This window comes from Salmo salar, chromosome 05 (genome assembly GCF_965601325.2).
Source record: "Salmo salar chromosome 05, fSalSal1, whole genome shotgun sequence".
In the NCBI taxonomy this organism is placed as follows: domain Eukaryota; kingdom Metazoa; phylum Chordata; class Actinopteri; order Salmoniformes; family Salmonidae; genus Salmo; species Salmo salar.
The window spans coordinates 21,000,570-21,005,631 of record NC_138295.1 but is presented as its reverse complement, the minus strand read 5'-3'; the positions used below and the strand labels follow the sequence as shown (position 1 = coordinate 21,005,631).

The 5,062-nt window shown below is 37.7% G+C and overlaps 1 long non-coding RNA gene across 1 annotated transcript; it reads right to left on the bottom strand.

Annotated features, from left to right (window-relative positions):
• Positions 1–326: 326 nt before the first annotated feature.
• On the bottom strand, positions 327–4,029 carry LOC106604489 (uncharacterized). The gene is made up of 3 exons (XR_006769836.2): positions 3,745–4,029; positions 3,051–3,257; positions 327–2,790 (listed from the first exon to the last, which is right to left on the bottom strand). It is a non-coding gene; the product is annotated as an uncharacterized LOC106604489 (long non-coding RNA).
• Positions 4,030–5,062: the final 1,033 nt, after the last annotated feature.

The window sequence follows — 5,062 nt, the reverse complement described above, 5'->3', positions numbered from 1 at the left end:
GATCACAGACTACAAAGGGAAGCACAGCCGAGAGCTGCCCAGTGACACGAGCCTACCGGACGAGCTAAATTACTTCTATGCTCGCGTCGAGGCAAATAACACTGAAATATGCATGAGAGCACCAGCTGTACCGAAAGACTGTATATATTGTTATTTTTTGCTGCTCCTCTTTAATTACTTGTTACTTTTATCTCTTATTCTTATCTGCATTTTTTGAAACTGCACTGTCGGTTAGGGGCTAGTAACTAACCATTTCACTATACAGTACAGGTAGATAGCAATAAAAATGATACTACAGAGACAAAATAAGTTAGAGGAAAAACAAATAGAACTTGACGAATTTATTCAAGAATGATCTAATGTAATCTATTACAAAAATAAAGCAAACTGGATGGAATATGGAGAAAAATGCACAAAATTATTTCTGAATCTCCAATACAGGAACGCTAACAAAAAGAATTTGCAGAAACTTGTTACTGAAGATGCAGTCATCTATGATTCTTTTAAAATTATATTTTAAAAGAGGAAGCTAATTATTTTAGGCAGATGTTCTCTTTTCCGTCTCATCCTCTCCCACTGAATGAAGATTACGGTAAGGAATTCTTTCCAAATAATATAAAAAAACTGAAAATTAACAAATGTACAGAAAGATCAGTGCGAAGGCCAAATTACAGAGGAATAACTTTGAGGCTATTAAATCCTTTGTCTGGAAAAACCCCAGGGCTTGATGGCATGCCGGTAGAGGTATATCAAGTTTTTTTTATATACTAAAAGCTCCATTGTTAGATTGTTTAACTACTCCTATAGAAACGGTAGTCTGTCAGGTACTCAGCAGGAAGGTTTGATTTCTCTATTATTAAAACAAGTTTCAGATGGCAAATATAAAGACCCAGTCTATCTAAAAAACTGGAGGCCCCTTACAGTTCAATGTCGTGATGCAAAAATACTAGCAAAATGCATGGCACTCAGAATTAAAAGGGTTTTACCAGGTATTGTTCATCCTGATCAGACAGGTTTTTACATGGACGATACATTGGAGATAATATACGACAACTACGACAAATAATAGAACATAATGAAACATATAAGAAGCCAGGAATGGTATTTATAGCAGATTTTGAAAAGGCATTTGATAAAGTAAGACTGGATTTTATTTATAAATGCCTGGATTCTTTCCATTTCGGTAATTCTCTTATAAAATGGGTCAAAATAATGTATAGCAACCCCAGGTGTAAAGTAGTAAATAACGGCTACTTCTCAGAGAGTTTTGAATTGTCAAGAGGAGTTAAACAAGGGTCTCCGCTGTCACCATATCTATTCGTTATGGCCATTGAAATTCTAGCTATTAAAATTTGATCCAATAACAACATTAGAGGATTAGAAATATAAGGCTTAAAAACAAAGGTGTCCATGTATGCCAATGACTCAAGTTTTATGTTAAGTCCGCAAGCTAGATCCCTTCAATGTCTCATTGAAGATCTAGATAACTTTTCTGTACTCTCTGGACTAAAACCTAATTATCATAAGTGTACAATATTACGTATTGGATCTTTAAAAAGTACAACTTTTACATTACCCTGCAGCTTACCTATCAAATGGGCTGATGGTGGGTGGGTTGAGATTATTAAATATAAAAGCACTAAACCTCTCTAAAAGCTTCACTCATTCATAAGTTTTATTTGAACCCTAAATGGTTCTCAAGTAGATTACTAAGAAAAGCTCATCGAATGTTTAAAAATTGCCTTTGTGCAGATTGCCATGTCTCATTTTCGATTAATTGAAAATTATACTTTTTTCAAAGTATCTGTCTTTTTCAAACAAGCATTGCAGAGCTGGCTACAATTTCAATTTCATCCCCCTGAAAAGATAGAACAAATATTACAACAAATATTATGGCTGAACTCAAATGTGCTGGTTGATAAAATACCTGTATTTATGGGAAAGATGTTTGAAAAGGGTATTTTGTTCTTAAATGATATTGTAAATTGTAATGGTAGAGTTATGTCCTTCATGGAGTTATCAGAATTGTACGGGAAGGTCTGCTCAATCCAAGAGTACAACCAATTGATTACAGCATTGCCCCAAAAATGAGGAGGTGGGTGGCAGCGGGAGGAGGTAGGGAACTGGTCTGTCTGCCCAATATAAAGGATCAAAACTGGCAGAGGAATAAAAATAGCATAAATAGGAAAGTATACCAGTTTCATTTGAGGACCAGGATGTTGACAACTGTGCCATACAGATTGCAAAATAGTTGGGAAGAGATTTTTGATATACCGATTCCATGGTACAGGGTGTATGAGTTGATATCTAAAACAACGTAAGATTCAAGACTTTGTGCTTTTCAGCTAAAATTATTTTATAGAATTCTTGCCACCAACAAAATGTTGAATATTTCAATCATCGAAGCTCTGCAGATTTTGTTGTGAGGATAAAGAATCAATAGACCATTTATTTTGGTATTGCCCTCAGGTAGCCTGTTTCCGGTCTCAGGTTCAGGAATGGCTGAAAATGCATAGCATTGATCTATAATTGACCCTAGAAATAGTACTGTTAGGAGATCTAGAGAGACCGGGTCAGTCAATTACTAATATACTAAGACGACTACAGAGTGTGCACCCCCTGCCAGACCCTCCATCTCACTGGCGATGTAGTGGAGGTCAGCCCAGGGGGTCTTGCTTGTCCGTATAGGTATCCCATGGGCCCGCCAGATGATGCGGGTGTTGGACTGGGTGTCGACTGCCTCAAAGGGGCCCGATTTGCTTGATGTGTGAAGGTTCAGGCGTTTCAATGCTGCAGAAAGATCATAAGTTTAATGCAAATATATGAATTCAGACAAACAACGCGCTGGGATACGCATTAAAGAAAGAAGTTATAAAAGTTATTATTACTGTTTTGCCGTATACCATGACTTACTTGGGTGTCTTTTCATTCAACAATGCTAGTTACATAATTGCCTGGCCAAAGCTTTATTAACCCATGTAAACCCATTTGAACGCATGGACTTCACTACAAACATAGACATAATAAACTGATTACAAACTATATCATACTTGGCACAGTTTCCTCCAGGTAGTCGAACCACTGACGGAGAGTGGAGTCACCCATCATAAGGATCTGTTTGTCCTTCAGGCATCCAGATATCAGTTCAGCTGAGGGAAAGGATTTTGAGTCACACACCAGGGACGTCCAGTGATCCTGGAGGTAGAATCCAGCTGGTACTGGGGTGTGCAAACCAGGACGACATTTTGTTTGTGATCCTAGAGAGAGAAGAAAATACTTTCAGGCCTATGTTAGAACAACATGGGGTTAATAGATAAGTGGGTTAATAAGTAATCATATGCGTTAGGCTAAAGCATGTGACTTATTTGAAATGTTTTTATATATCCTCATTTTGACATTCATTGTGATAATCCCACAACTAATCATGTGATTAATTTAAATGTTTTTAGTATCATCTATTAACATAAATAATTCAAATGATTGTTAAACAAGCTTTCACCTTGGAGTAACGTCATCAAAACAAATTGTACTGGCCAAGGCCTTGCATCACCTTGAAGCAACCATTATGTGCAATCATTGTGGTTATGAATTAAAAAAAATTCTCATTAAAGTCAAAGCTGTGAGAAACACATACGAATGTCTCTGCAAAAGTCTTGTGAGTTACAGTCAATTAGCTAGGCCTATGTCAGACTTGGCTGTTGGTTCATAAGATAAGCAAAGGAGAAGTAGTTTGGAACAACTTACGGATTTCAGTGTCCTGTTGCTGGACATCGATAGCTGAATCGTCACCTGGTACAATAATGTTTGTGGAACTGCCAGAGAAGAAGGATGTTTACAATTATTTCAAACGTTGTTAACAAGTAACCAAAAGTATTTTCTTGAGTTTTTGTTCTTAGTACTGTTTACTACGTGGCTGCTGTGCCGTATGTTTCAACATCTTTGCTGCAAGAAACATTTTTATGTTTCACACCAGGGCCTCTTCCAAATAAAAGAGTTCCACATGCAATACTCAACCTGAGACAGCCATCAATACTACAAACCAAATTACAGAACAATTCAATAGTTATGATGTTTAAGTTCAATGTACTCTCACCTCAAGTACTCTTTTATCAGTAATGGTTCTATATATTGTGGCAAACCTCTTCAAAGTTAGGAGCGTTTGTCACAAATTAAGTGGGAAACTGTCACCAAAGTCAGCCCAGAATGAAAGTTCTTTCGAACATGACAGTACCTGTGTGTTTGTTTCGCTGTCCTGGTCCACCCAGGCCGCAGGTAAGGTCAAGGATAGCAGGGTTCGGTACATAAATCTGGTTCTCGGTAGGTCCAGGTCTAAACGCCAACAGGTAAGTCCAAAACAGTCCAGCTCGTACACGGTAAATCCAGCCAATGTAGATTGTCTCTTTCTCTATGGTTCATAGATCCTTCCCGCCCTCTCTCTCTCTCTTCCTGGTTTTTCTTGACCTTTTATCTGTGGGTCGGCTCCACCTTCTGAGGGTTCCCCTTGCTTCTGGGAATTGTAGTTTTGGCAGTCGGCCATTTTGTGATCTGTAGTTCTGATCGGGGTGGCCATTTTAGTGATCGGGCAGAGCCCGTTTATTAGTTCTGCCCTCACATATCTGCCATTTATCACTCGACCCCCTTCTTTGCCACAATATATATATTTTTTTATAATGGTTTCAATCACTAACGGTTGAATGTGGGCTGGTCTGACTTAATTCCCACAAGAGAAATTTCCCCCAAAATGTACATTTTGTGTTGTTACTAAAAGTATTAAGATATTTCCTACTCATTCCCAGCCTCATTTTATGTCATGCATATATGACTGTATAGCAGTGAGAAAAATGGGACATGCAATTTAATGACACAATAACGTTGTATTCCTGAGATGATTAAAAGATAATTCTACATAGAATCATTTTCGGCATCAAATGGGAAACCGTCCACGCAAATCAGACTGTAATACATTACACATTACAAATGATCATTTTTAAGCAAAGGGCCTTGGTAACTACATTCCATTCACCTCATATCAGTCAACATACAGTAATACACTACCGTTCAA